We start from the raw sequence: 26,581 nt of genomic DNA on the forward strand, positions 1-26,581 counted from the left end.
GCTTGAACCCGGATAGCTCAGTCGGAAGAGCGTTAGGCTTAAACCTAACGGTCCAGGGTTCGAGTCCCTGTTCGGGCGACTCTGTTTTGAAGAATCATCAATAATTTAAACTTCAGATCATTTCACTTTCAATAAATTTATGTAAATTCTAATTCCAATTATTACGGGAGTTCACCTCGATTGAGCCCGGATAGCTCAGTCGGTAGAGCGTTAGACTTTTAACCTAACGGTCCAAGGTTCGAGTCCCTGTTCGGTCGACTTTGTTTTTAAAGAATCATCAATAATTTAAAATTCAGATCATTTAATTTGCAGTAAAATTATTGAAATTCTAATCCCAATTATTACGGTAGTTCATTTCGTTTCAGGCCGGATAGCTCAGTCGGTAGAGTGTTAGGCTTTTAACCTAACGGTCCAGGGTTCGAGTACCTGTTCGGGCGATTCACTTTTTGAACATTCATAAAAATTTGAACTGCATATCATTTCTCTTAGAGTAAAATTATGAAAATTCTAATCCCAATTATTAAGGGAGTTCACCTCGCTTGAGCCCGGATAGCTCAGTCGGTAGAGCGTTAGGCTTTTAACCTAACGGCCCAGGGTTCGAGTCCCTGATCGGACGATTCTGTTTTTAAAGAATCATCAATAATTTAAACTTCAGATCGTTTCACTTTCAATAAATTTATGTTAATTCTAATTCCAATTTTTACGGGAGTTCACCTCGCTTGAGCCCGGATAGCTCAGTCGGTAGAGCGTTAGGTTTTTAACCTAACGGTTAAGGGTTCGAGTCCCTGTTTGGGCGACTCTGTTTTTAAAGAATCATCAATAATTTAAACTTCAGATCACTTAATTTCCATTAAAATTATTTAAATTCTAATCCCAATTATTACGGGAGTTCATTTCGTTTCAGGCCGGATAGCTCAGTCGGTAGAGTGTTAGGCTTTTAACCTAACGGTCCAGGGTTCGAGTACCTGTTCGGGCGATTCACTTTTTGAACATTCATAAAAATTTGAACTTCATATCATTTCTCTTGGAGTAAAATTATGAAAATTCTAATCCCAATAATTACGGGAGTTCACTTCGCTTGAGCCCGGATAGCTCAGTCGGTAGAGCGTTAGGCTTTTAACCTAATGGCCCAGGGTTCGAGTCCCTGATCGGACGATTCCGTTTTTAAAGAATCATCAATAATTTAAACTTCAGATCATTTAATTTGCAGTAAAATTATTGAAATTCTAATCCCAATTATTACGGTAGTTCATTTCGTTTCAGGCCGGATATCTCAGTCGGTAGAGTGTTAGGCTTTTAACCTAACGGTCCAGGGTTCGAGTACCTGTTCGGGCGATTCAATTTTTGAACATTCATAAAAATTTGAACTGCATATCATTTCTCTTAGAGTAAAATTATGAAAATTCTAATCCCAATTATTAAGGGAGTTCACCTCGCTTGAGCCCGGATAGCTCAGTCGGTAGAGCGTTAGGCTTTTAACCTAACGGCCCAGGGTTCGAGTCCCTGATCGGACGATTCTGTTTTTAAAGAATCATCAATAATTTAAACTTCAGATCGTTTCACTTTCAATAAATTTATGTTAATTCTAATTCCAATTTTTACGGGAGTTCACCTCGCTTGAGCCCGGATAGCTCAGTCGGTAGAGCGTTAGGTTTTTAACCTAACGGTTAAGGGTACGAGTCCCTGTTTGGGCGACTCTGTTTTTAAAGAATCATCAATAATTTAAACTTCAGATCACTTAATTTCCAGTAAAAGTATTTAAATTCTAATCCCAATTATTACGGGAGTTCATTTCGTTTCAGGCCGGATAGCTCAGTCGGTAGAGTGTTAGGCTTTTAACCTAACGGTCCAGGGTTCGAGTACCTGTTCGGGCGATTCACTTTTTGAACATTCATAAAAATTTGAACTGCATATCATTTCTCTTAGAGTAAAATTATGAAAATTCTAATCCCAATTATTAAGGGAGTTCACCTCGCTTGAGCCCGGATAGCTCAGTCGGTAGAGCGTTAGGCTTTTAACCTAACGGCCCAGGGTTCGAGTCCCTGATCGGACGATTCTGTTTTTAAAGAATCATCAATAATTTAAACTTCAGATCACTTAATTTCCATTAAAATTATTTAAATTCTAATCCCAATTATTACGGGAGTTCATTTCGTTTCAGGCCGGATAGCTCAGTCGGTAGAGTGTTAGGCTTTTAACCTAACGGTCCAGGGTTCGAGTACCTGTTCGGGCGATTCACTTTTTGAACATTCATAAAAATTTGAACTTCATATCATTTCTCTTGGAGTAAAATTATGAAAATTCTAATCCCAATAATTACGGGAGTTCACTTCGCTTGAGCCCGGATAGCTCAGTCGGTAGAGCGTTAGGCTTTTAACCTAATGGCCCAGGGTTCGAGTCCCTGATCGGACGATTCCGTTTTTAAAGAATCATCAATAATTTAAACTTCAGATCATTTAATTTGCAGTAAAATTATTGAAATTCTAATCCCAATTATTACGGTAGTTCATTTCGTTTCAGGCCGGATATCTCAGTCGGTAGAGTGTTAGGCTTTTAACCTAACGGTCCAGGGTTCGAGTACCTGTTCGGGCGATTCAATTTTTGAACATTCATAAAAATTTGAACTGCATATCATTTCTCTTAGAGTAAAATTATGAAAATTCTAATCCCAATTATTAAGGGAGTTCACCTCGCTTGAGCCCGGATAGCTCAGTCGGTAGAGCGTTAGGCTTTTAACCTAACGGCCCAGGGTTCGAGTCCCTGATCGGACGATTCTGTTTTTAAAGAATCATCAATAATTTAAACTTCAGATCGTTTCACTTTCAATAAATTTATGTTAATTCTAATTCCAATTTTTACGGGAGTTCACCTCGCTTGAGCCCGGATAGCTCAGTCGGTAGAGCGTTAGGTTTTTAACCTAACGGTTAAGGGTACGAGTCCCTGTTTGGGCGACTCTGTTTTTAAAGAATCATCAATAATTTAAACTTCAGATCACTTAATTTCCAGTAAAAGTATTTAAATTCTAATCCCAATTATTACGGGAGTTCATTTCGTTTCAGGCCGGATAGCTCAGTCGGTAGAGTGTTAGGCTTTTAACCTAACGGTCCAGGGTTCGAGTACCTGTTCGGGCGATTCACTTTTTGAACATTCATAAAAATTTGAACTGCATATCATTTCTCTTAGAGTAAAATTATGAAAATTCTAATCCCAATTATTAAGGGAGTTCACCTCGCTTGAGCCCGGATAGCTCAGTCGGTAGAGCGTTAGGCTTTTAACCTAACGGCCCAGGGTTCGAGTCCCTGATCGGACGATTCTGTTTTTAAAGAATCATCAATAATTTAAACTTCAGATCGTTTCACTTTCAATAAATTTATGTTAATTCTAATTCCAATTTTTACGGGAGTTCACCTCGCTTGAGCCCGGATAGCTCAGTCGGTAGAGCGTTAGGTTTTTAACCTAACGGTTAAGGGTTCGAGTCCCTGTTTGGGCGACTCTGTTTTTAAAGAATCATCAATAATTTAAACTTCAGATCACTTAATTTCCATTAAAATTATTTAAATTCTAATCCCAATTATTACGGGAGTTCATTTCGTTTCAGGCCGGATAGCTCAGTCGGTAGAGTGTTAGGCTTTTAACCTAACGGTCCAGGGTTCGAGTACCTGTTCGGGCGATTCACTTTTTGAACATTCATAAAAATTTGAACTTCATATCATTTCTCTTGGAGTAAAATTATGAAAATTCTAATCCCAATAATTACGGGAGTTCACTTCGCTTGAGCCCGGATAGCTCAGTCGGTAGAGCGTTAGGCTTTTAACCTAATGGCCCAGGGTTCGAGTCCCTGATCGGACGATTCCGTTTTTAAAGAATCATCAATAATTTAAACTTCAGATCATTTAATTTGCAGTAAAATTATTGAAATTCTAATCCCAATTATTACGGTAGTTCATTTCGTTTCAGGCCGGATATCTCAGTCGGTAGAGTGTTAGGCTTTTAACCTAACGGTCCAGGGTTCGAGTACCTGTTCGGGCGATTCAATTTTTGAACATTCATAAAAATTTGAACTGCATATCATTTCTCTTAGAGTAAAATTATGAAAATTCTAATCCCAATTATTACGGGAGTTCATTTCGTTTCAGGCCGGATAGCTCAGTCGGTAGAGTGTTAGGCTTTTAACCTAACGGTCCAGGGTTCGAGTACCTGTTCGGGCGATTCACTTTTTGAACATTCATAAAAATTTGAACTTCATATCATTTCTCTTGGAGTAAAATTATGAAAATTCTAATCCCAATAATTACGGGAGTTCACTTCGCTTGAGCCCGGATAGCTCAGTCGGTAGAGCGTTAGGCTTTTAACCTAATGGCCCAGGGTTCGAGTCCCTGATCGGACGATTCCGTTTTTAAAGAATCATCAATAATTTAAACTTCAGATCATTTAATTTGCAGTAAAATTATTGAAATTCTAATCCCAATTATTACGGTAGTTCATTTCGTTTCAGGCCGGATATCTCAGTCGGTAGAGTGTTAGGCTTTTAACCTAACGGTCCAGGGTTCGAGTACCTGTTCGGGCGATTCAATTTTTGAACATTCATAAAAATTTGAACTGCATATCATTTCTCTTAGAGTAAAATTATGAAAATTCTAATCCCAATTATTAAGGGAGTTCACCTCGCTTGAGCCCGGATAGCTCAGTCGGTAGAGCGTTAGGCTTTTAACCTAACGGCCCAGGGTTCGAGTCCCTGATCGGACGATTCTGTTTTTAAAGAATCATCAATAATTTAAACTTCAGATCGTTTCACTTTCAATAAATTTATGTTAATTCTAATTCCAATTTTTACGGGAGTTCACCTCGCTTGAGCCCGGATAGCTCAGTCGGTAGAGCGTTAGGTTTTTAACCTAACGGTTAAGGGTTCGAGTCCCTGTTTGGGCGACTCTGTTTTTAAAGAATCATCAATAATTTAAACTTCAGATCACTTAATTTCCAGTAAAATTATTTAAATTCTAATCCCAATTATTACGGGAGTTCATTTCGTTTCAGGCCGGATAGCTCAGTCGGTAGAGTGTTAGGCTTTTAACCTAACGGTCCAGGGTTCGAGTACCTGTTCGGGCGATTCACTTTTTGAACATTCATAAAAATTTGAACTTCATATCATTTCTCTTGGAGTAAAATTATGAAAATTCTAATCCCAATAATTACGGGAGTTCACTTCGCTTGAGCCCGGATAGCTCAGTCGGTAGAGCGTTAGGCTTTTAACCTAATGGCCCAGGTTTCGAGTCCCTGATCGGACGATTCTGTTTTTAAAGAATCATCAATAATTTAAACTTCAGATCGTTTCACTTTCAATAAATTTATGTAAATTCTAATTCCAATTTTTACGGGAGTTCACCTCGCTTGAGCCCGGATAGCTCAGTCGGTAGAGCGTTAGGCTTTTAACCTAACGGTTAAGGGTTCGAGTCCCTGTTTGGGCGACTCTGTTTTTAAAGAATCATCAGTAATTTAAACTTCAGATCACTTAATTTCCAGTAAAATTATTTAAATTCTAATCCCAATTATTACGGGAGTTCATGCCGTTTCAGCCCGGATCGCTCAGTCGGTAGAGCGTTAAGCATTCAACCTAACGGTCCAGGGTTCGCGTCCCTGTTCGGGCGACTCTGTTTTTGAAGAATCATCAATAATTTAAACTTCAGATCATTTAATTTCCAGTAAAATAATTTAAATTCTAATCCTAATTATTACGGGAGTTCATTTCGTTTCAGCCCGGATAGCTCAGTCGGTAGAGCGTAAAGCCTTCAACCTAACGGTCCAGGGTTCGAGTCCTTGTTCGGGCGACTCTGTTTTTGAAGAATCATCAATAATTTAAACTTCAGATCACTTAATTTCCAGTAAAATTATTTAAATTCTAATCCCAATTATTACGGGAGTTCATATCGTTTCAGCCCGGATAGCTCAGTCGGTAGAGCGTTAGGCTTTTAAGTAAACGGTCCAGGGTTCGAGTCCCTGTTCGGGCGATTCGTTTTTTGAACATTCATAAACATTTGAACTTCAAATCATTTCACTTTCAATAAATTTATGTAAATTCTAATTCCAATTTTTACGGGAGTTCACCTCGCTTGAGCCCGGATAGCTCAGTCGGTAGAGCGTTAGGCTTTTAACCTAACGGTTAAGGGTTCGAGTCCCTGTTTGGGCGACTCTGTTTTTAAAGAGTCATCAATAATTTAAACTTCAGATCACTTAATTTCCAGTAAAATTATTTAAATTCTAATCCCAATTATTACGGGAGTTCATTTCGTTTCAGGCCGGATAGCTCAGTCGGTAGAGTGTTAGGCTTTTAACCTAACGGTCCAGGGTTCGAGTACCTGTTCGGGCGATTCACTTTTTGAACATTCATAAAAATTTGAACTTCATATCATTTCTCTTGGAGTAAAATTATGAAAATTCTAATCCCAATTATTACTGGGTTCACCTCGCTTGAGCCCGGATAGCTCAGTCGGTAGAGTGTTAGGCTTTTAACCTAACGGTCCAGGGTTCGAGTACCTGTTCGGGCGATTCACTTTTTGAACATTCATAAAAATTTGAACTTCATATCATTTCTCTTGGAGTAAAATTATGAAAATTCTAATCCCAATTATTACGGGAGTTCACCTCGCTTGAACCCGGATAGCTCAGTCGGAAGAGCGTTAGGCTTAAACCTAACGGTCCAGGGTTCGAGTCCCTGTTCGGGCGACTCTGTTTTGAAGAATCATCAATAATTTAAACTTCAGATCATTTCACTTTCAATAAATTTATGTAAATTCTAATTCCAATTATTACGGGAGTTCACCTCGATTGAGCCCGGATAGCTCAGTCGGTAGAGCGTTAGACTTTTAACCTAACGGTCCAAGGTTCGAGTCCCTGTTCGGTCGACTTTGTTTTTAAAGAATCATCAATAATTTAAAATTCAGATCATTTAATTTGCAGTAAAATTATTGAAATTCTAATCCCAATTATTACGGTAGTTCATTTCGTTTCAGGCCGGATATCTCAGTCGGTAGAGTGTTAGGCTTTTAACCTAACGGTCCAGGGTTCGAGTACCTGTTCGGGCGATTCAATTTTTGAACATTCATAAAAATTTGAACTGCATATCATTTCTCTTAGAGTAAAATTATGAAAATTCTAATCCCAATTATTAAGGGAGTTCACCTCGCTTGAGCCCGGATAGCTCAGTCGGTGGAGCGTTAGGCTTTTAACCTAACGGCCCAGGGTTCGAGTCCCTGATCGGACGATTCTGTTTTTAAAGAATCATCAATAATTTAAACTTCAGATCGTTTCACTTTCAATAAATTTATGTTAGTTCTAATTCCAATTTTTACGGGAGTTCACCTCGCTTGAGCCCGGATAGCTCAGTTGGTAGAGCGTTAGGTTTTTAACCTAACGGTTAAGGGTTCGAGTCCCTGTTTGGGCGACTCTGTTTTTAAAGAATCATCAATAATTTAAACTTCAGATCACTTAATTTCCAGTAAAATTATTTAAATTCTAATCCCAATTATTACGGGAGTTCATTTCGTTTCAGGCCGGATAGCTCAGTCGGTAGAGTGTTAGGCTTTTAACCTAACGGTCCAGGGTTCGAGTACCTGTTCGGGCGATTCACTTTTTGAACATTCATAAAAATTTGAACTGCATATCATTTCTCTTAGAGTAAAATTATGAAAATTCTAATCCCAATTATTAAGGGAGTTCACCTCGCTTGAGCCCGGATAGCTCAGTCGGTAGAGCGTTAGGCTTTTAACCTAACGGCCCAGGGTTCAAGTCCCTGATCGGACGATTATGTTTTTAAAGAATCATCAATAATTTAAACTTCAGATCGTTTCACTTTCAATAAATTTATGTTAATTCTAATTCCAATTTTTACGGGAGTTCACCTCGCTTGAGCCCGGATAGCTCAGTCGGTAGAGCGTTAGGTTTTTAACCTAACGGTTAAGGGTTCGAGTCCCTGTTTGGGCGACTCTGTTTTTAAAGAATCATCAATAATTTAAACTTCAGATCACTTAATTTCCAGTAAAATTATTTAAATTCTAATCCCAATTATTACGGGAGTTCATTTCGTTTCAGGCCGGATAGCTCAGTCGGTAGAGTGTTAGGCTTTTGACCTAACGGTCCAGGGTTCGAGTACCTGTTCGGGCGATTCACTTTTTGAACATTAATAAAAATTTGAACTTCATATCATTTCTCTTGGAGTAAAATTATGAAAATTCTAATCCCAATAATTACGGGAGTTCACTTCGCTTGAGCCCGGATAGCTCAGTCGGTAGAGCGTTAGGCTTTTAACCTAATGGCCCAGGGTTCGAGTCCCTGATCGGACGATTCTGTTTTTAAAGAATCATCAATAATTTAAACTTCAGATCGTTTCACTTTCAATAAATTTATGTAAATTCTAATTCCAATTTTTACGGGAGTTCACCTCGCTTGAGCCCGGATAGCTCAGTCGGTAGAGCGTTAGGCTTTTAACCTAACGGTTAAGGGGTCGAGTCCCTGTTTGGGCGACTCTGTTTTTAAAGAATCATCAATAATTTAAACTTCAGATCACTTAATTTCCAGTAAAATTATTTAAATTCTAATCCCAATTATTACGGGAGTTCATGTCGTTTCAGCCCCGATCGCTCAGTCGGTAGAGCGTTAAGCCTTCAACCTAACGGTCCAGGGTTCGCGTCCCTGTTCGGGCGACTCTGTTTTTGAAGAATCATCAATAATTTAAACTTCAGATCATTTAATTTCCAGTAAAATAATTTAAATTCTAATCCTAATTATTACGGGAGTTCATTTCGTTTCAGCCCGGATAGCTCAGTCGGTAGAGCGATAAGCCTTCAACCTAACGGTCCAGGGTTCGAGTCCCTGTTCGGGCGACTCTGTTTTTGAAGAATCATCAATAATTTAAACTTCAGATCACTTAATTTCCAGTAAAATTATTTAAATTCTAATCCCAATTATTACGGGAGTTCATATCGTTTCAGCCCGGATAGCTCAGTCGGTAGAGCGTTAGGCTTTTAAGCTAACGGTCCAGGGTTCGAGTACCTGTTCGGGCGATTCACTTTTTGAACATTCATAAAAATTTGAACTTCATATCATTTCTCTTGGAGTAAAATTATGAAAATTCTAATCCCAATTATTACGGGAGTTCACCTCGCTTGAGCCCGGATAGCTCAGTCGGTAGAGCGTTAGGCTTTTAACCTAACGGCCCAATGTTCGAGTCCCTGATCGAACGATTCTGTTTTTAAAGAATCATCAATAATTTAAACTTCAGATCGTTTACCTTTCAATAAATTTATGTAAATTCTAATTCCAATTTTTACGGGAGTTCACCTCGCTTGAGCCCGGATAGCTCAGTCGGTAGAGCGTTAGGCTTTTAACCTAACGGTTAAGGGTTCGAGTCCCTGTTTGGGCGACTCTGTTTTTAAAGAATCATCAATAATTTAAACTTCAGATTGTTAGAAAAGACAGACATATATAGAAAACACAGAATGCCGAATAGATTGAAGTTATTAACTTTATTAAATATAGTATAGATGGCACCTATGTCGCGTACTTTATAACTTTCAACTGTATGTATGCGTCATAAATAAAAGCCAGTTCTCTTTTTGTTCTTATATGAAAGACTGCGTAGTTTTTTGCCTCCCGTTAATAAACAACAGGTTATGGGCCCAGAACACGCAAATTTCACAGTTTGGAGGCTGAAGTAAATCCAACGACGCGCAAAAACGTGCTATCCTTTGAAGCGAAGAAAATTAACTAAATAAAGACGTACGTAGTTAATTTGAAGACAAAGGACCGCAACGGTTTAGCAACATGGCAGTAGCCTCGGACGAATTCAGAATCCCGAAACTTTCGGACGCTAATTATCACGCGTGGTCCATCAGAGCGAAGTCAGCACTCATTCAAAAGAATGTTTGGGATGCAGTAGATCCTGGTTATGGACCAGCTATGAGCGACGCGGAGAGAAGAAGTAATGATAAAGCTATAAGTTTAATATTTCTGATCGTCGAAGACAGCTACCTAGACGACATCGGTGAGTGTATAAGAGCTTCAACAGCATGGGTAACATTACGTGACCTACATACTAAGCATGGCCTGTTGCACATACTACATATCATGCGAGAATTTCTAAACGTGAGACTGAAGAATGGGGAACTCATGAAAGACTACTTAGGACGTATCATGGACTTTCATAGAAAATTAGAAGCATGTGGCTATGGTTTTAACGATAAAGAGTTGGCGATGATAATGCTCTTGGGCTTACCTGAGTCGTACGAAGCCTTAATTCAAAGTATCGAGCATGATCCAGCTGCTCTAACAACGACGCTGTTAAAATCCAAGCTATTAGTCGAAGAGAAGCGAAAGAACCACCAAGCTAAATGCAAAGACGAAGAATCGACAAGAGAAAATCAACAAGCCTTATTTATCAAAAATCAGAAGATGACGTCAAAATCAAAACAATATCAGCATACTCAAGCAGATCACAGAAGATCGGGATATACCCATAGACGACCACAACGAGACGTAATTTGCTATTCATGCGGCAAATTGGGACACATCGCTAAAGAATGTGAAACTGTTGAAGAACTGAAGAGAGAAGAGAAAAATCGAAAAGAAAGCGAAAGTCGATCCAAAGCTAAAGTTGCTCAAGAAAGTCAACCAGTAACAGTAAATCGAGCTCTATTAGCCAAGAAAAATGATAAAGAAGAATCTATAACATGGATTCTAGACAGTGGGGCGACAGATCATATGACTCCATATAAAGAAAAATTGCGAGATTTAACGACTATTTCATCATTAGTAGAAACGGCAAATAAGGCGCAGATGAAGGCTATCGGAAAGGGGAAAGTAGAGTTCAAAGTCCGCCAAGAAAACAAAGAAACGAATATCACCCTAGGGCAAGTTTTACTAGTACCCGAGCTAGACTGTAATCTGTTGTCAGTAAGCCGAATGCTAGAGAAGGGCCTTATCGTCACCTTTGATGAGGACGAGGCGAAAGTGTTCGACAAAAACGCCTCCCACCCGTTTTTAAAAGCTAAACGACGAGACGGACTTTTTATGATAGAGGAGGGTCAATTTATTAACAACGGAACCGATTCAAACCCGAAGGCTATGAAAACGAAACAAGACGAAACATCACTATGGCACAAAAGACTAGGTCACCTTCATTTAACAGCTGTAAAAGATTTAACAAATGAGAAGAAACTTTTTGTGAAGTCCGAAGAAGATAAAAATGAAATAGCAATCGAAGAAGCATGCTCCACCTGTATACGTGGCAAAATGAAACGTAAACCTTTTCCAACTATAAGCTTTAAGAAAACGGAAAAAGCTCTTGAATTAATTCATTCTGACGTAGTGGGTCCCATAAATCCTATGTCAAAAGGAGGGTCAAGGTATTTCGTGACATTTGTGGACGATTGGTCGAGATATATTCGAATCTATCCTATGAGACGCAAAAGCGAAACCTTCGAAAAATTCAGAGAATATAAGGAAGAAGTAGAGCGATTTCACGAAGGAAAAATAAAAACATTAAGAAGCGACAATGGCGGAGAATATTGCAGCACCGAGTTTGACCAATATTTAGTGGAAAACGGAATTAAACATCAGCTAACCGTACCAAGAACCCCGCAACAAAACGGTATAGCTGAGCGATTCAATCAAACATTGCTCGATATGACAAGGTGTCTATTAATAGAGTCAGGAATTCCGAATACCTTATGGGCTGACGCGGCTGCAACTGCGGCATACTTACGAAACAAATGTCCATCAAAGGGAGCTAATGGGTCAATTCCGGAAGAACTGTGGACCGGGCAACCTCTTAACGTTGAACACTTAAGAATTTTTGGTTGCCGAGCTTGGGCTAGAGTAAACGACGCCTTAAGAACAAAACTAGAGCCCAAAGCTATCGAATGCATCTTTATTGGCTATCCTCCTGGCGTAAAGGGGTACAAACTTTGGAATAAAGAGGAAAATAAATTCTTCGTAAGTCGAGATGTTGAATTTGAAGAGACTGCATTCCCTTTCAAGAAGAAAGCGAAAAACGACGAGAGCAAACAGTCACCTGATGATTCCAAAGATGTTCCCTTTATTACAACTGAAGATGAAGATCAAATCGATAATCAGTCGATAATTGATGAAGAAATAGAAGAAGGTGAACAGCATGATGAACCTGAAGAAATTATGAACATAGAATTGTTTGACGAAGATAATACACGATATGACGAAGATCGTACATTAATTTCACTCCCGGAACTAGCGCAAAATGAAACTTCCAGAAGATCCGAGAGACAAGCCAAGAAGCGAGAATATAGATTACCTAATTGTAAAGTCGCTTATTCTCACGGTGACGCTGAACCGCAAACCGTAACTGAAGCTCTCTCTATGCCTGACGCCAACCTATGGAAGAGCGCGATGATAGAAGAAATCGACAATCTCAAACGCAACGACACGTGGGATCTCGTCAAAAAACCAGTTGATACGAATATTGTTGGAAATAGATGGATCTTTAAAAGAAAGTTTGATGAAAATGGGGATTTAAAAAGATACCGCGCTCGCCTAGTTGCACGGGGCTATACGCAAACACCAGGAATAGATTATGAAGATACTTTCAGCCCTGTACTCAAGGTCAAATCTGTACGAATCCTTCTTGCACTGAAAGTAATTCTAGGATGGAAGGACAGACACTACGATCTAGTAGCCGCTTACTTGAATGGATCCCTACAACACGATGTATATATGGATCAACCTTATCCCTTTATAGAAGAAAACAAAGCTGAGTACGTGTGCAAACTGAAGAAGGGCCTATATGGCTTACACCAATCAGGCCGAGAATGGAATTTTACTTTGGATAAGTTCTTGAAAGAAATAGGATTTAAACGCTCGACAGCCGATCCGTGCATTTATTTCAACAGCGTAAAGAACATCATTGTCGGAGTGTACGTGGATGATTTACCAGTAGTTGCAAAATCGGATGCAGTGCTAAACGAATTTGGAGATCAATTGAAAGCACATTTCGACGTTCGTGAGTTGGGAAAGATCGTTCATATTCTCTCACTCGGAGTATCGCATCACGAAGATGGGTCAATTAGTCTTAATCAGCACAATTACATTACAACCATTCTTAAAACTTACAACATGAGCGAAGCGAAGTCAAACGTAACAGTTTTGGACATTGGTATGAAATATAAGAAAACCTCGGACGAAGAATGGCAAAATAGCGAAAATAGGACTAATTTCCCATACAGACAAGCGATTGGTCATCTTCTATATTTGGCAGGAGGAACGAGACCAGACCTTTCATTCGCCACTTCATTCATGAGCCAATTCAATGAAAGACCAACTAACGAACATGTAAATGGCATAAAGCACATATTGAAGTATCTGATAGGTACCAGAGAATACAAATTAATCTACAAACAAACGGAAGAGCAAAGCGTGCTTGGGTTCGCAGATTCTGACTGGGGCTCGGATTCTACAGACAGAAAATCTTTCAACGGATACATCTTCACTCTGGGTCAATCAGCCATCAGTTGGAGTACAAAGAAGCAAAGCATGGTAGCCTTATCAACCGTCGAGGCTGAATACATTTCGATGTGTTACGCCTCAAAAGAAGCCATTTGGATGAAGAACTTTATGACGGAAATCGGACAAGAACAATTTGTCGAAGACCCTATTAAAATTTCCGTGGATAACCAAGGAGCGATTTGCATCGCCAAAAATCACATCACGTCGGAAAGGAATAAACATATAGACTTGAAGAAATTCTTTTTGCGGGATCTAGTCGAAGCAGGGAGAGTTAAGTTTCAATATTTGGAAACAGCGAAAAATCCAGCCGATTTGTTGACGAAAACATTGAATGGAAGGAAGACTAAACAGCACTGTGCTTCGATTGGAATCGAGTGAACTATTTTCAATTTGGTTACGAAGTGTATTAATCTATTCGACAAGGGAGAGTGTTAGAAAAGACAGACATATATAGAAAACACAGAATGCCGAATAGATTGAAGTTATTAACTTTATTAAATATAGTATAGATGGCACCTATGTCGCGTACTTTATAACTTTCAACTGTATGTATGCGTCATAAATAAAAGCCAGTTCTCTTTTTGTTCTTATATGAAAGACTGCGTAGTTTTTTGCCTCCCGTTAATAAACAACACAGATCACTTAATTTCCAGTAAAATTATTTAAATTCTAATCCCAATTATTACGGGAGTTCATGTCGTTTCAGCTCGGATCGCTCAGTCGGTAGAGCGTTAAGCCTTCAACCTAACGGTCCAGGGTTCGCGCCCCTGTTCGGGCGACTCTGTTTTTGAAGAATCATCAATAATTTAAACTTCAGATCATTTAATTTCCAAAAAAATAATTTAAATTCTAATCCTAATTATTACGGGAGTTCATTTCGTTTAAGCCCGGATAGCTCAGTCGGTAGAGCGTTAAGCCTTCAACCTAACGGTCCAGGGTTCCAGTCCCTGTTCGGGCGACTCTGTTTTTGAAGAATCGTCAATAATTTAAACTTCAGATCGTTTCACTTTCAATAAATTTATGTAAATTCTAATTCCAATTATTACGGGAGTTCACCTCGCTTGAGCCCGGATAGCTCAGTCGGTAGAGCGTTAGGCTTGTAACCTAACGGTCCAGGGTTCTAGTCCCTGTTCGGGCGATTCGTTTTTTGAACATTCATAAATATTTAAACTTCAGATCATTTCACTTTCAATAAATTTATGTAAATTCTAATTCCAATTTTTACGGGAGTTCACCTCGCTTGAGCCCGGATAGCTCAGTCGGTAGAGCGTTAGGCTTTTAACCTAACGGTTAAGGGTTCGAGTCCCCGTTTTGGCGACTCTGTTTTTAAAGAATCATCAATAATTTAAACTTCAGATCACTTAATTTCCAGTAAAATTATTTAAATTCTAATCCCAATTATTACGGGAGTTCATTTCGTTTAAGGCCGGATAGCTCAGTCGGTAGAGTGTTAGGTTTTTAACCTAACGGTCCAGGGTTCGAGTACCTGTTCGGGCGATTCACTTTTTGAACATTCATAAAAATTTGAACTTCATATCATTTCTCTTGGAGTAAAATTATGAAAATTCTAATCCCAATTATTACGGGAGTTCACTTCGCTTGAGCCCGGATAGCTCAGTCGGTAGAGCGTTAGGCTTTTAACCTAATGGCCCAGGGTTCGAGTCCCTGATCGGACGATTCTGTTTTTAAAGAATCATCAATAATTGAAACTTCAGATCACTTAATTTCCAGTAAAATTATTTAAATTCTAATCCCAATTATTACGGGAGTTCATGTCGTTTCAGCCCCGATCGCTCAGTCGGTAGAGCGTTAAGCCTTCAACCTAACGGTCCAGGGTTCGCGTCCCTGTTCGGGCGACTCTGTTTTTGAAGAATCATCAATAATTTAAACTTCAGATCATTTAATTTCCAGTAAAATAATTTAAATTCTAATCCTAATTATTACGGGAGTTCATTTCGTTTCAGCCCGGATAGCTCAGTCGGTAGAGCGATAAGCCTTCAACCTAACGGTCCAGGGTTCGAGTCCCTGTTCGGGCGACTCTGTTTTTGAAGAATCATCAATAATTTAAACTTCAGATCACTTAATTTCCAGTAAAATTATTTAAATTCTAATCCCAATTATTACGGGAGTTCATATCGTTTCAGCCCGGATAGCTCAGTCGGTAGAGCGTTAGGCTTTTAAGCTAACGGTCCAGGGTTCGAGTACCTGTTCGGGCGATTCACTTTTTGAACATTCATAAAAATTTGAACTTCATATCATTTCTCTTGGAGTAAAATTATGAAAATTCTAATCCCAATTATTACGGGAGTTCACCTCGCTTGAGCCCGGATAGCTCAGTCGGTAGAGCGTTAGGCTTTTAACCTAACGGCCCAATGTTCGAGTCCCTGATCGAACGATTCTGTTTTTAAAGAATCATCAATAATTTAAACTTCAGATCGTTTACCTTTCAATAAATTTATGTAAATTCTAATTCCAATTTTTACGGGAGTTCACCTCGCTTGAGCCCGGATAGCTCAGTCGGTAGAGCGTTAGGCTTTTAACCTAACGGTTAAGGGTTCGAGTCCCTGTTTGGGCGACTCTGTTTTTAAAGAATCATCAATAATTTAAACTTCAGATCACTTAATTTCCAGTAAAATTATTTAAATTCTAATCCCAATTATTACGGGAGTTCATGTCGTTTCAGCTCGGATCGCTCAGTCGGTAGAGCGTTAAGCCTTCAACCTAACGGTCCAGGGTTCGCGCCCCTGTTCGGGCGACTCTGTTTTTGAAGAATCATCAATAATTTAAACTTCAGATCATTTAATTTCCAAAAAAATAATTTAAATTCTAATCCTAATTATTACGGGAGTTCATTTCGTTTAAGCCCGGATAGCTCAGTCGGTAGAGCGTTAAGCCTTCAACCTAACGGTCCAGGGTTCCAGTCCCTGTTCGGGCGACTCTGTTTTTGAAGAATCGTCAATAATTTAAACTTCAGATCGTTTCACTTTCAATAAATTTATGTAAATTCTAATTCCAATTATTACGGGAGTTCACCTCGCTTGAGCCCGGATAGCTCAGTCGGTAGAGCGTTAGGCTTGTAACCTAACGGTCCAGGGTTCTAGTCCCTGTTCGGGCGATTCGTTTTTTGAACATTCATAAATATTTAAACTTCAGATCATTTCACTTTCAATAAATTTATGTAAATTCTAATTCCAATTTTTACGGGAGTTCACCTCGCTTGAGCCCGGATAGCTCAGTCGGTAGAGCGTTAGGCTTTTAACCTAACGGTTAAGGGTTCGAGTCCCCGTTTTGGCGACTCTGTTTTTAAAGAATCATCAATAATTTAAACTTCAGATCACTTAATTTCCAGTAAAATTATTTAAATTCTAATCCCAATTATTACGGGAGTTCATTTCGTTTAAGGCCGGATAGCTCAGTCGGTAGAGTGTTAGGTTTTTAACCTAACGGTCCAGGGTTCGAGTACCTGTTCGGGCGATTCACTTTTTGAACATTCATAAAAATTTGAACTTCATATCATTTCTCTTGGAGTAAAATTATGAAAATTCTAATCCCAATTATTACGGGAGTTCACTTCGCTTGAGCCCGGATAGCTCAGTCGGTAGAGCGTTAGGCTTTTAACCTAATGGCCCAGGGTTCGAGTCCCTGATCGGACGATTCTGTTTTTAAAGAATCATCAATAATTTAAACTTCAGATCACTTAATTTCCAGTAAAATTATTTAAATTCTAATCCCAATTATTACGGGAGTTCATATCGTCTCAGCCCGGATAGCTCAGTCGGTAGAGCGTTAGGCTTTTAAGCTAACGGTCCAGGGTTCGAGTACCTGTTCGGGCGATTCACTTTTTGAACATTCATAAAAATTTGAACTTCATATCATTTCTCTTGGAGTAAAATTATGAAAATTCTAATCCCAATTATTACGGGAGTTCACCTCGCTTGAGCCCGGATAGCTCAGTCGGTAGAGCGTTAGGCTTTTAACCTAACGGCCCAATGTTCGAGTCCCTGATCGGACGATTCTGTTTTTAAAAAATCATCAATAATTTAAACTTCAGATCGTTTACCTTTCAATAAATTTATGTAAATTCTAATTCCAATTTTTACGGGAGTTCACCTCGCTTGAGCCCGGATAGCTCAGTCGGTAGAGCGTTAGGCTTTTAACCTAACGGTTAAGGGTTCGAGTCCCTGTTTGGGCGACTCTGTTTTTAAAGAATCATCAATAATTTAAACTTCAGATCACTTAATTTCCAGTAAAATTATTTAAATTCTAATCCCAATTATTACGGGAGTTCATGTCGTTTCAGCTCGGATCGCTCAGTCGGTAGAGCGTTAAGCCTTCAACCTAACGGTCCAGGGTTCGCGCCCCTGTTCGGGCGACTCTGTTTTTGAAGAATCATCAATAATTTAAACTTCAGATCATTTAATTTCCAAAAAAATAATTTAAATTCTAATCCTAATTATTACGGGAGTTCATTTCGTTTAAGCCCGGATAGCTCAGTCGCTAGAGCGTTAAGCCTTCAACCTAACGGTCCAGGGTTCCAGTCCCTGTTTGGGCGACTCTGTTTTTAAAGAATCATCAATAATTTAAACTTCAGATCACTTTATTTCCAGTAAAATTATTTAAATTCTAATCCCAATTATTACGGGAGTTCATGTCGTTTCAGCTCGGATCGCTCAGTCGGTAGAGCGTTAAGCCTTCAACGTAACGGTCCAGGGTTCGCGTCCCTGTTCGGGCGACTCTGTTTTTGAAGAATCATCAATAATTTAAACTTCAGATCATTTAATTTCCAGTAAAATAATTTAAATTCTAATCCTACTTATTACGGGAGTTCATTTCGTTTCAGCCCGGATAGCTCAGTCGGTAGAGCGTAAAGCCTTCAACCTAACGGTCCAGGGTTCGAGTCCTTGTTCGGGCGACTCTGTTTTTGAAGAATCATCAATAATTTAAACTTCAGATCACTTAATTTCCAGTAAAATTATTTAAATTCTAATCCCAATTTTTACGGGAGTTCATATCGTTTCAGCCCGGATAGCTCAGTCGGTAGAGCGTTAGGCTTTTAAGTAAACGGTCCAGGGTTCGAGTCCCTGTTCGGGCGATTCGTTTTTTAACATTCATAAACATTTGAACTTCAGATCATTTCACTTTCAATAAATTTATGTAAATTCTAATTCCAATTTTTACGGGAGTTCACCTCGCTTGAGCCCGGATAGCTCAGTCGGTAGAGCGTTAGGCTTTTAACCTAACGGTTAAGGGTTCGAGTCCCTGTTTGGGCGACTCTGTTTTTAAAGAGTCATCAATAATTTAAACTTCAGATCACTTAATTTCCAGTAAAATTATTTAAATTCTAATACCAATTATTACGGGAGTTCATTTCGTTTCAGGCCGGATAGCTCAGTCGGTAGAGTGTTAGGCTTTTAACCTAACGGTCCAGGGTTCGAGTACCTGTTCGGGCGATTCACTTTTTGAACATTCATAAAAATTTGAACTTCATATCATTTCTCTTGGAGTAAAATTATGAAAATTCTAATCCCAATAATTACGGGAGTTCACTTCGCTTGAGCCCGGATAGCTCAGTCGGTAGAGCGTTAGGCTTTTAACCTAATGGCCCAGGGTTCGAGTCCCTGATCGGACGATTCTGTTTTTAAAGAATCATCAATAATTTAAACTTCAGATCGTTTCACTTTCAATAAATTTATGTAAATTCTAATTCCAATTTTTACGGGAGTTCACCTCGCTTGAGCCCGGATAGCTCCGTCGGTAGAGCGTTAGGCTTTTAACCTAACGGTTAAGGGGTCGAGTCCCTGTTTGGGCGACTCTGTTTTTAAAGAATCATCAATAATTTAAACTTCAGATCACTTAATTTCCAGTAAAATTATTTAAATTCTAATCCCAATTATTACGGGAGTTCATGTCGTTTCAGCCCCGATCGCTCAGTCGGTAGAGCGTTAAGCCTTCAACCTAACGGTCCAGGGTTCGCGTCCCTGTTCGGGCGACTCTGTTTTTGAAGAATCATCAATAATTTAAACTTCAGATCATTTAATTTCCAGTAAAATAATTTAAATTCTAATCCTAATTATTACGGGAGTTCATTTCGTTTCAGCCCGGATAGCTCAGTCGGTAGAGCGATAAGCCTTCAACCTAACGGTCCAGGGTTCGAGTCCCTGTTCGGGCGACTCTGTTTTTGAAGAATCATCAATAATTTAAACTTCAGATCACTTAATTTCCAGTAAAATTATTTAAATTCTAATCCCAATTATTACGGGAGTTCATATCGTTTCAGCCCGGATAGCTCAGTCGGTAGAGCGTTAGGCTTTTAAGCTAACGGTCCAGGGTTCGAGTACCTGTTCGGGCGATTCACTTTTTGAACATTCATAAAAATTTGAACTTCATATCATTTCTCTTGGAGTAAAATTATGAAAATTCTAATCCCAATTATTACGGGAGTTCACCTCGCTTGAGCCCGGATAGCTCAGTCGGTAGAGCGTTAGGCTTTTAACCTAACGGCCCAATGTTCGAGTCCCTGATCGAACGATTCTGTTTTTAAAGAATCATCAATAATTTAAACTTCAGATCGTTTACCTTTCAATAAATTTATGTAAATTCTAATTCCAATTTTTACGGGAGTTCACCTCGCTTGAGCCCGGATAGCTCAGTCGGTAGAGCGTTAGGCTTTTAACCTAACGGTTAAGGGTTCGAGTCCCTGTTTGGGCGACTCTGTTTTTAAAGAATCATCAATAATTTAAACTTCAGATCACTTAATTTCCAGTAAAATTATTTAAATTCTAATCCCAATTATTACGGGAGTTCATGTCGTTTCAGCTCGGATCGCTCAGTCGGTAGAGCGTTAAGCCTTCAACCTAACGGTCCAGGGTTCGCGCCCCTGTTCGGGCGACTCTGTTTTTGAAGAATCATCAATAATTTAAACTTCAGATCATTTAATTTCCAAAAAAATAATTTAAATTCTAATCCTAATTATTACGGGAGTTCATTTCGTTTAAGCCCGGATAGCTCAGTCGGTAGAGCGTTAAGCCTTCAACCTAACGGTCCAGGGTTCCAGTCCCTCTTCGGGCGACTCTGTTTTTGAAGAATCGTCAATAATTTAAACTTCAGATCGTTTCACTTTCAATAAATTTATGTAAATTCTAATTCCAATTATTACGGGAGTTCACCTCGCTTGAGCCCGGATAGCTCAGTCGGTAGAGCGTTAGGCTTGTAACCTAACGGTCCAGGGTTCTAGTCCCTGTTCGGGCGATTCGTTTTTTGAACATTCATAAATATTTAAACTTCAGATCATTTCACTTTCAATAAATTTATGTAAATTCTAATTCCAATTTTTACGGGAGTTCACCTCGCTTGAGCCCGGATAGCTCAGTCGGTAGAGCGTTAGGCTTTTAACCTAACGGTTAAGGGTTCGAGTCCCTGTTTTGGCGACTCTGTTTTTAAAGAATCATCAATAATTTAAACTTCAGATCACTTAATTTCCAGTAAAATTATTTAAATTCTAATCCCAATTATTACGGGAGTTCATTTCGTTTAAGGCCGGATAGCTCAGTCGGTAGAGTGTTAGGTTTTTAACCTAACGGTCCAGGGTTCGAGTACCTGTTCGGGCGATTCACTTTTTGAACATTCATAAAAATTTGAACTTCATATCATTTCTCTTGGAGTAAAATTATGAAAATTCTAATCCCAATTATTACGGGAGTTCACTTCGCTTGAACCCGGATAGCTCAGTCGGTAGAGCGTTAGGCTTTTAACCTAATGGCCCAGGGTTCGAGTCCCTGATCGGACGATTCTGTTTTTAAAGAATCATCAATAATTTAAACTTCAGATCACTTAATTTCCAGTAAAATTATTTAAATTCTAATCCCAATTATTACGGGAGTTCATATCGTCTCAGCCCGGATAGCTCAGTCGGTAGAGCGTTAGGCTTTTAAGCTAACGGTCCAGGGTTCGAGTACCTGTTCGGGCGATTCACTTTTTGAACATTCATAAAAATTTGAACTTCATATCATTTCTCTTGGAGTAAAATTATGAAAATTCTAATCCCAATTTTTACGGGAGTTCACCTCGCTTGAGCCCGGATAGCTCAGTCGGTAGAGCGTTAGGCTTTTAACCTAACGGCCCAATGTTCGAGTCCCTGATCGGACGATTCTGTTTTTAAAGAATCATCAATAATTTAAACTTCAGATCGTTTACCTTTCAATAAATTTATGTAAATTCTAATTCCAATTTTTACGGGAGTTCACCTCGCTTGAGCCCGGATAGCTCAGTCGGTAGAGCGTTAGGCTTTTAACCTAACGGTTAAGGGTTCGAGTCCCTTTTTGGGCGACTCTGTTTTTAAAGAATCATCAATAATTTAAACTTCAGATCACTTAATTTCCAGTAAAATTATTTAAATTCTAATCCCAATTATTACGGGAGTTCATGTCGTTTCAGCTCGGATCGCTCAGTCGGTAGAGCGTTAAGCCTTCAACCTAACGGTCCAGGGTTCGCGCCCCTGTTCGGGCGACTCTGTTTTTGAAGAATCATCAATAATTTAAACTTCAGATCATTTAATTTCCAAAAAAATAATTTAAATTCTAATCCTAATTATTACGGGAGTTCATTTCGTTTAAGCCCGGATAGCTCAGTCGGTAGAGCGTTAAGCCTTCAACCTAACGGTCCAGGGTTCCAGTCCCTGTTCGGGCGACTCTGTTTTTGAAGAATCGTCAATAATTTAAACTTCAGATCGTTTCACTTTCAATAAATTTATGTAAATTCTAATTCCAATTATTACGGGAGTTCACCTCGCTTGAGCCCGGATAGCTCAGTCGGTAGAGCGTTAGGCTTGTAACCTAACGGTCCAGGGTTCTAGTCCCTGTTCGGGCGATTCGTTTTTTGAACATTCATAAACATTTAAACTTCAGATCATTTCACTTTCAATAAATTTATGTAAATTCTAATTCCAATTTTTACGGGAGTTCACCTCGCTTGAGCCCGGATAGCTCAGTCGGTAGAGCGTTAGGCTTTTAACCTAACGGTTAAGGGTTCGAGTCCCTGTTTGGGCGACTCTGTTTTTAAAGAATCATCAATAATTTAAACTTCAGATCACTTAATTTCCAGTAAAATTATTTAAATTCTAATCCCAATTATTACGGGAGTTCATGTCGTTTCAGCTCGGATCGCTCAGTCGGTAGAGCGTTAAGCCTTCAACCTAACGGTCCAGGGTTCGCGCCCCTGTTCGGGCGACTCTGTTTTTGAAGAATCATCAATAATTTAAACTTCAGATCATTTAATTTCCAAAAAAATAATTTAAATTCTAATCCTAATTATTACGGGAGTTCACCTCGCTTGAGCCCGGATAGCTCAGTCGGTAGAGCGTTAGGCTTGTAACCTAACGGTCCAGGGTTCTAGTCCCTGTTCGGGCGATTCGTTTTTTGAACATTCATAAATATTTAAACTTCAGATCATTTCACTTTCAATAAATTTATGTAAATTCTAATTCCAATTTTTACGGGAGTTCACCTCGCTTGAGCCCGGATAGCTCAGTCGGTAGAGCGTTAGGCTTTTAACCTAACGGTTAAGGGTTCGAGTCCCTGTTTTGGCGACTCTGTTTTTAAAGAATCATCAATAATTTAAACTTCAGATCACTTAATTTCCAGTAAAATTATTTAAATTCTAATCCCAATTATTACGGGAGTTCATTTCGTTTAAGGCCGGATAGCTCAGTCGGTAGAGTGTTAGGTTTTTAACCTAACGGTCCAGGGTTCGAGTACCTGTTCGGGCGATTCACTTTTTGAACATTCATAAAAATTTGAACTTCATATCATTTCTCTTGGAGTAAAATTATGAAAATTCTAATCCCAATTTTTACGGGAGTTCACCTCGCTTGAGCCCGGATAGCTCAGTCGGTAGAGCGTTAGGCTTTTAACCTAACGGCCCAATGTTCGAGTCCCTGATCGGACGATTCTGTTTTTAAAGAATCATCAATAATTTAAACTTCAGATCGTTTACCTTTCAATAAATTTATGTAAATTCTAATTCCAATTTTTACGGGAGTTCACCTCGCTTGAGCCCGGATAGCTCAGTCGGTAGAGCGTTAGGCTTTTAACCTAACGGTTAAGGGTTCGAGTCCCTTTTTGGGCGACTCTGTTTTTAAAGAATCATCAATAATTTAAACTTCAGATCACTTAATTTCCAGTAAAATTATTTAAATTCTAATCCCAATTATTACGGGAGTTCATTTCGTTTAAGGCCGGATAGCTCAGTCGGTAGAGTGTTAGGTTTTTAACCTAACGGTCCAGGGTTCGAGTACCTGTTCGGGCGATTCACTTTTTGAACATTCATAAAAATTTGAACTTCATATCATTTCTCTTGGAGTAAAATTATGAAAATTCTAATCCCAATTATTACGGGAGTTCACTTCGCTTGAACCCGGATAGCTCAGTCGGTAGAGCGTTAGGCTTTTAACCTAATGGCCCAGGGTTCGAGTCCCTGATCGGACGATTCTGTTTTTAAAGAATCATCAATAATTTAAACTTCAGATCACTTAATTTCCAGTAAAATTATTTAAATTCTAATCCCAATTATTACGGGAGTTCATATCGTCTCAGCCCGGATAGCTCAGTCGGTAGAGCGTTAGGCTTTTAAGCTAACGGTCCAGGGTTCGAGTACCTGTTCGGGCGATTCACTTTTTGAACATTCATAAAAATTTGAACTTCATATCATTTCTCTTGGAGTAAAATTATGAAAATTCTAATCCCAATTTTTACGGGAGTTCACCTCGCTTGAGCCCGGATAGCTCAGTCGGTAGAGCGTTAGGCTTTTAACCTAACGGCCCAATGTTCGAGTCCCTGATCGGACGATTCTGTTTTTAAAGAATCATCAATAATTTAAACTTCAGATCGTTTACCTTTCAATAAATTTATGTAAATTCTAATTCCAATTTTTACGGGAGTTCACCTCGCTTGAGCCCGGATAGCTCAGTCGGTAGAGCGTTAGGCTTTTAACCTAACGGTTAAGGGTTCGAGTCCCTTTTTGGGCGACTCTGTTTTTAAAGAATCATCAATAATTTAAACTTCAGATCACTTAATTTCCAGTAAAATTATTTAAATTCTAATCCCAATTATTACGGGAGTTCATGTCGTTTCAGCTCGGATCGCTCAGTCGGTAGAGCGTTAAGCCTTCAACCTAACGGTCCAGGGTTCCAGTCCCTGTTCGGGCGACTCTGTTTTTGAAGAATCGTCAATAATTTAAACTTCAGATCGTTTCACTTTCAATAAATTTATGTAAATTCTAATTCCAATTATTACGGGAGTTCACCTCGCTTGAGCCCGGATAGCTCAGTCGGTAGAGCGTTAGGCTTGTAACCTAACGGTCCAGGGTTCTAGTCCCTGTTCGGGCGATTCGTTTTTTGAACATTCATAAACATTTAAACTTCAGATCATTTCACTTTCAATAAATTTATGTAAATTCTAATTCCAATTTTTACGGGAGTTCACCTCGCTTGAGCCCGGATAGCTCAGTCGGTAGAGCGTTAGGCTTTTAACCTAACGGTTAAGGGTTCGAGTCCCTGTTTTGGCGACTCTGTTTTTAAAGAATCATCAATAATTTAAACTTCAGATCACTTAATTTCCAGTAAAATTATTTAAATTCTAATCCCAATTATTACGGGAGTTCATTTCGTTTAAGGCCGGATAGCTCAGTCGGTAGAGTGTTAGGCTTTTAACCTAACGGTCCAGGGTTCGAGTACCTGTTCGGGCGATTTACTTTTTGAACATTCATAAAAATTTGAACTTCATATCATTTCTCTTGGAGTAAAATTATGAAAATTCTAATCCCAATTATTACGGGAGTTCACCTCGCTTGAGCCCGGATAGCTCAGTCGGTAGAGCGTTAGGCTTTTAACCTAACGGCCCAGGGTTCGAGTCCCTGATCGGACGATTCTGTTTTTAAAGAATCATCAATAATTTAAACTTCAGATCGTTTACCTTTCAATAAATTTATGTAAATTCTAATTCCAATTTTTTACGGGAGTTCACCTCGCTTGAGCCCGGATAGCTCAGTCGGTAGAGCGTTAGGCTTTTAACCTAACGGTTAAGGGTTCGAGTCCCTGTTTGGGCGACTCTGTTTTTAAAGAATCATCAATAATTTAAACTTCAGATCACTTAATTTCCAGTAAAATTATTTAAATTCTAATCCCAATTATTACGGGAGTTCATGTCGTTTCAGCTCGGATCGCTCAGTCGGTAGAGCGTTAAGCCTTCAACCTAACGGTCCAGGGTTCGCGCCCCTGTTCGGGCGACTCTGTTTTTGAAGAATCATCAATAATTTAAACTTCAGATCATTTAATTTCCAAAAAAATAATTTAAATTCTAATCCTAATTATTACGGGAGTTCATTTCGTTTAAGCCCGGATAGCTCAGTCGCTAGAGCGTTAAGCCTTCAACCTAACGGTCCAGGGTTCCAGTCCCTGTTTGGGCGACTCTGTTTTTAAAGAATCATCAATAATTTAAACTTCAGATCACTTTATTTCCAGTAAAATTATTTAAATTCTAATCCCAATTATTACGGGAGTTCATGTCGTTTCAGCTCGGATCGCTCAGTCGGTAGAGCGTTAAGCCTTCAACGTAACGGTCCAGGGTTCGCGTCCCTGTTCGGGCGACTCTGTTTTTGAAGAATCATCAATAATTTAAACTTCAGATCATTTAATTTCCAGTAAAATAATTTAAATTCTAATCCTAATTATTACGGGAGTTCATTTCGTTTCAGCCCGGATAGCTCAGTCGGTAGAGCGTAAAGTCTTCAACCTAACGGTCCAGGGTTCGAGTCCTTGTTCGGGCGACTCTGTTTTTGAAGAATCATCAATAATTTAAACTTCAGATCACTTAATTTCCAGTAAAATTATTTAAATTCTAATCCCAATTATTACGGGAGTTCATATCGTTTCAGCCCGGATAGCTCAGTCGGTAGAGCGTTAGGCTTTTAAGTAAACGGTCCAGGGTTCGAGTCCCTGTTCGGGCGATTCGTTTTTTAACATTCATAAACATTTGAACTTCAGATCATTTCACTTTCAATA

General features: G+C 39.1%; 46 non-coding genes across 46 annotated transcripts; all 46 read left to right on the top strand.

Annotated features, from left to right (window-relative positions):
• Positions 1 to 543: 543 nt before the first annotated feature.
• Positions 544 to 616, top strand: TRNAK-UUU (transfer RNA lysine (anticodon UUU)). Its single transcript has one exon. It is a non-coding gene; the product is annotated as a tRNA-Lys (tRNA).
• Positions 617 to 723: 107 nt separating this feature from the next.
• TRNAK-UUU (transfer RNA lysine (anticodon UUU)) lies at positions 724 to 796 on the top strand. Its single transcript has one exon. It is a non-coding gene; the product is annotated as a tRNA-Lys (tRNA).
• A 286-nt stretch (positions 797 to 1,082) lies between these two features.
• On the top strand, positions 1,083 to 1,155 carry TRNAK-UUU (transfer RNA lysine (anticodon UUU)). The gene has a single exon. It is a non-coding gene; the product is annotated as a tRNA-Lys (tRNA).
• Positions 1,156 to 1,441: 286 nt separating this feature from the next.
• TRNAK-UUU (transfer RNA lysine (anticodon UUU)) lies at positions 1,442 to 1,514 on the top strand. Its single transcript has one exon. It is a non-coding gene; the product is annotated as a tRNA-Lys (tRNA).
• Positions 1,515 to 1,980: 466 nt separating this feature from the next.
• TRNAK-UUU (transfer RNA lysine (anticodon UUU)) lies at positions 1,981 to 2,053 on the top strand. The gene has a single exon. It is a non-coding gene; the product is annotated as a tRNA-Lys (tRNA).
• A 286-nt stretch (positions 2,054 to 2,339) lies between these two features.
• Positions 2,340 to 2,412, top strand: TRNAK-UUU (transfer RNA lysine (anticodon UUU)). The gene has a single exon. It is a non-coding gene; the product is annotated as a tRNA-Lys (tRNA).
• A 286-nt stretch (positions 2,413 to 2,698) lies between these two features.
• TRNAK-UUU (transfer RNA lysine (anticodon UUU)) lies at positions 2,699 to 2,771 on the top strand. Its single transcript has one exon. It is a non-coding gene; the product is annotated as a tRNA-Lys (tRNA).
• Positions 2,772 to 3,237: 466 nt separating this feature from the next.
• Positions 3,238 to 3,310, top strand: TRNAK-UUU (transfer RNA lysine (anticodon UUU)). The gene has a single exon. It is a non-coding gene; the product is annotated as a tRNA-Lys (tRNA).
• A 107-nt stretch (positions 3,311 to 3,417) lies between these two features.
• TRNAK-UUU (transfer RNA lysine (anticodon UUU)) lies at positions 3,418 to 3,490 on the top strand. Its single transcript has one exon. It is a non-coding gene; the product is annotated as a tRNA-Lys (tRNA).
• Positions 3,491 to 3,776: 286 nt separating this feature from the next.
• On the top strand, positions 3,777 to 3,849 carry TRNAK-UUU (transfer RNA lysine (anticodon UUU)). Its single transcript has one exon. It is a non-coding gene; the product is annotated as a tRNA-Lys (tRNA).
• A 465-nt stretch (positions 3,850 to 4,314) lies between these two features.
• TRNAK-UUU (transfer RNA lysine (anticodon UUU)) lies at positions 4,315 to 4,387 on the top strand. Its single transcript has one exon. It is a non-coding gene; the product is annotated as a tRNA-Lys (tRNA).
• A 286-nt stretch (positions 4,388 to 4,673) lies between these two features.
• TRNAK-UUU (transfer RNA lysine (anticodon UUU)) lies at positions 4,674 to 4,746 on the top strand. Its single transcript has one exon. It is a non-coding gene; the product is annotated as a tRNA-Lys (tRNA).
• Positions 4,747 to 4,853: 107 nt separating this feature from the next.
• Positions 4,854 to 4,926, top strand: TRNAK-UUU (transfer RNA lysine (anticodon UUU)). Its single transcript has one exon. It is a non-coding gene; the product is annotated as a tRNA-Lys (tRNA).
• A 466-nt stretch (positions 4,927 to 5,392) lies between these two features.
• TRNAK-UUU (transfer RNA lysine (anticodon UUU)) lies at positions 5,393 to 5,465 on the top strand. The gene has a single exon. It is a non-coding gene; the product is annotated as a tRNA-Lys (tRNA).
• Positions 5,466 to 6,111: 646 nt separating this feature from the next.
• On the top strand, positions 6,112 to 6,184 carry TRNAK-UUU (transfer RNA lysine (anticodon UUU)). The gene has a single exon. It is a non-coding gene; the product is annotated as a tRNA-Lys (tRNA).
• Positions 6,185 to 6,469: 285 nt separating this feature from the next.
• On the top strand, positions 6,470 to 6,542 carry TRNAK-UUU (transfer RNA lysine (anticodon UUU)). Its single transcript has one exon. It is a non-coding gene; the product is annotated as a tRNA-Lys (tRNA).
• An 823-nt stretch (positions 6,543 to 7,365) lies between these two features.
• On the top strand, positions 7,366 to 7,438 carry TRNAK-UUU (transfer RNA lysine (anticodon UUU)). Its single transcript has one exon. It is a non-coding gene; the product is annotated as a tRNA-Lys (tRNA).
• Positions 7,439 to 7,724: 286 nt separating this feature from the next.
• Positions 7,725 to 7,797, top strand: TRNAK-UUU (transfer RNA lysine (anticodon UUU)). The gene has a single exon. It is a non-coding gene; the product is annotated as a tRNA-Lys (tRNA).
• Positions 7,798 to 7,904: 107 nt separating this feature from the next.
• Positions 7,905 to 7,977, top strand: TRNAK-UUU (transfer RNA lysine (anticodon UUU)). The gene has a single exon. It is a non-coding gene; the product is annotated as a tRNA-Lys (tRNA).
• A 286-nt stretch (positions 7,978 to 8,263) lies between these two features.
• Positions 8,264 to 8,336, top strand: TRNAK-UUU (transfer RNA lysine (anticodon UUU)). Its single transcript has one exon. It is a non-coding gene; the product is annotated as a tRNA-Lys (tRNA).
• A 467-nt stretch (positions 8,337 to 8,803) lies between these two features.
• On the top strand, positions 8,804 to 8,876 carry TRNAE-UUC (transfer RNA glutamic acid (anticodon UUC)). The gene has a single exon. It is a non-coding gene; the product is annotated as a tRNA-Glu (tRNA).
• Positions 8,877 to 9,342: 466 nt separating this feature from the next.
• On the top strand, positions 9,343 to 9,415 carry TRNAK-UUU (transfer RNA lysine (anticodon UUU)). Its single transcript has one exon. It is a non-coding gene; the product is annotated as a tRNA-Lys (tRNA).
• Positions 9,416 to 14,412: 4,997 nt separating this feature from the next.
• On the top strand, positions 14,413 to 14,485 carry TRNAE-UUC (transfer RNA glutamic acid (anticodon UUC)). Its single transcript has one exon. It is a non-coding gene; the product is annotated as a tRNA-Glu (tRNA).
• Positions 14,486 to 14,592: 107 nt separating this feature from the next.
• Positions 14,593 to 14,665, top strand: TRNAT-UGU (transfer RNA threonine (anticodon UGU)). The gene has a single exon. It is a non-coding gene; the product is annotated as a tRNA-Thr (tRNA).
• Positions 14,666 to 15,130: 465 nt separating this feature from the next.
• TRNAK-UUU (transfer RNA lysine (anticodon UUU)) lies at positions 15,131 to 15,203 on the top strand. The gene has a single exon. It is a non-coding gene; the product is annotated as a tRNA-Lys (tRNA).
• Positions 15,204 to 15,490: 287 nt separating this feature from the next.
• Positions 15,491 to 15,563, top strand: TRNAE-UUC (transfer RNA glutamic acid (anticodon UUC)). The gene has a single exon. It is a non-coding gene; the product is annotated as a tRNA-Glu (tRNA).
• Positions 15,564 to 16,029: 466 nt separating this feature from the next.
• On the top strand, positions 16,030 to 16,102 carry TRNAK-UUU (transfer RNA lysine (anticodon UUU)). Its single transcript has one exon. It is a non-coding gene; the product is annotated as a tRNA-Lys (tRNA).
• Positions 16,103 to 16,389: 287 nt separating this feature from the next.
• Positions 16,390 to 16,462, top strand: TRNAE-UUC (transfer RNA glutamic acid (anticodon UUC)). Its single transcript has one exon. It is a non-coding gene; the product is annotated as a tRNA-Glu (tRNA).
• Positions 16,463 to 16,569: 107 nt separating this feature from the next.
• Positions 16,570 to 16,642, top strand: TRNAT-UGU (transfer RNA threonine (anticodon UGU)). The gene has a single exon. It is a non-coding gene; the product is annotated as a tRNA-Thr (tRNA).
• Positions 16,643 to 17,107: 465 nt separating this feature from the next.
• TRNAK-UUU (transfer RNA lysine (anticodon UUU)) lies at positions 17,108 to 17,180 on the top strand. The gene has a single exon. It is a non-coding gene; the product is annotated as a tRNA-Lys (tRNA).
• A 466-nt stretch (positions 17,181 to 17,646) lies between these two features.
• On the top strand, positions 17,647 to 17,719 carry TRNAK-UUU (transfer RNA lysine (anticodon UUU)). The gene has a single exon. It is a non-coding gene; the product is annotated as a tRNA-Lys (tRNA).
• Positions 17,720 to 18,724: 1,005 nt separating this feature from the next.
• On the top strand, positions 18,725 to 18,797 carry TRNAK-UUU (transfer RNA lysine (anticodon UUU)). The gene has a single exon. It is a non-coding gene; the product is annotated as a tRNA-Lys (tRNA).
• A 286-nt stretch (positions 18,798 to 19,083) lies between these two features.
• TRNAK-UUU (transfer RNA lysine (anticodon UUU)) lies at positions 19,084 to 19,156 on the top strand. Its single transcript has one exon. It is a non-coding gene; the product is annotated as a tRNA-Lys (tRNA).
• A 467-nt stretch (positions 19,157 to 19,623) lies between these two features.
• Positions 19,624 to 19,696, top strand: TRNAE-UUC (transfer RNA glutamic acid (anticodon UUC)). The gene has a single exon. It is a non-coding gene; the product is annotated as a tRNA-Glu (tRNA).
• Positions 19,697 to 20,162: 466 nt separating this feature from the next.
• Positions 20,163 to 20,235, top strand: TRNAK-UUU (transfer RNA lysine (anticodon UUU)). Its single transcript has one exon. It is a non-coding gene; the product is annotated as a tRNA-Lys (tRNA).
• Positions 20,236 to 20,702: 467 nt separating this feature from the next.
• TRNAT-UGU (transfer RNA threonine (anticodon UGU)) lies at positions 20,703 to 20,775 on the top strand. Its single transcript has one exon. It is a non-coding gene; the product is annotated as a tRNA-Thr (tRNA).
• A 1,004-nt stretch (positions 20,776 to 21,779) lies between these two features.
• TRNAK-UUU (transfer RNA lysine (anticodon UUU)) lies at positions 21,780 to 21,852 on the top strand. The gene has a single exon. It is a non-coding gene; the product is annotated as a tRNA-Lys (tRNA).
• A 287-nt stretch (positions 21,853 to 22,139) lies between these two features.
• Positions 22,140 to 22,212, top strand: TRNAE-UUC (transfer RNA glutamic acid (anticodon UUC)). Its single transcript has one exon. It is a non-coding gene; the product is annotated as a tRNA-Glu (tRNA).
• A 107-nt stretch (positions 22,213 to 22,319) lies between these two features.
• TRNAT-UGU (transfer RNA threonine (anticodon UGU)) lies at positions 22,320 to 22,392 on the top strand. Its single transcript has one exon. It is a non-coding gene; the product is annotated as a tRNA-Thr (tRNA).
• Positions 22,393 to 22,498: 106 nt separating this feature from the next.
• TRNAK-UUU (transfer RNA lysine (anticodon UUU)) lies at positions 22,499 to 22,571 on the top strand. Its single transcript has one exon. It is a non-coding gene; the product is annotated as a tRNA-Lys (tRNA).
• A 287-nt stretch (positions 22,572 to 22,858) lies between these two features.
• On the top strand, positions 22,859 to 22,931 carry TRNAT-UGU (transfer RNA threonine (anticodon UGU)). Its single transcript has one exon. It is a non-coding gene; the product is annotated as a tRNA-Thr (tRNA).
• Positions 22,932 to 23,576: 645 nt separating this feature from the next.
• TRNAK-UUU (transfer RNA lysine (anticodon UUU)) lies at positions 23,577 to 23,649 on the top strand. The gene has a single exon. It is a non-coding gene; the product is annotated as a tRNA-Lys (tRNA).
• An 825-nt stretch (positions 23,650 to 24,474) lies between these two features.
• Positions 24,475 to 24,547, top strand: TRNAK-UUU (transfer RNA lysine (anticodon UUU)). Its single transcript has one exon. It is a non-coding gene; the product is annotated as a tRNA-Lys (tRNA).
• Positions 24,548 to 24,834: 287 nt separating this feature from the next.
• TRNAT-UGU (transfer RNA threonine (anticodon UGU)) lies at positions 24,835 to 24,907 on the top strand. The gene has a single exon. It is a non-coding gene; the product is annotated as a tRNA-Thr (tRNA).
• A 465-nt stretch (positions 24,908 to 25,372) lies between these two features.
• Positions 25,373 to 25,445, top strand: TRNAK-UUU (transfer RNA lysine (anticodon UUU)). Its single transcript has one exon. It is a non-coding gene; the product is annotated as a tRNA-Lys (tRNA).
• A 108-nt stretch (positions 25,446 to 25,553) lies between these two features.
• TRNAK-UUU (transfer RNA lysine (anticodon UUU)) lies at positions 25,554 to 25,626 on the top strand. The gene has a single exon. It is a non-coding gene; the product is annotated as a tRNA-Lys (tRNA).
• The last annotated feature ends 955 nt before the right edge of the window (positions 25,627 to 26,581 follow it).

Source organism: Phalangium opilio, unplaced genomic scaffold (assembly GCF_054372755.1).
Source record: "Phalangium opilio isolate 3A_F unplaced genomic scaffold, DU_Popi_V2 ptg001170l_1, whole genome shotgun sequence".
Taxonomy (NCBI): domain Eukaryota; kingdom Metazoa; phylum Arthropoda; class Arachnida; order Opiliones; family Phalangiidae; genus Phalangium; species Phalangium opilio.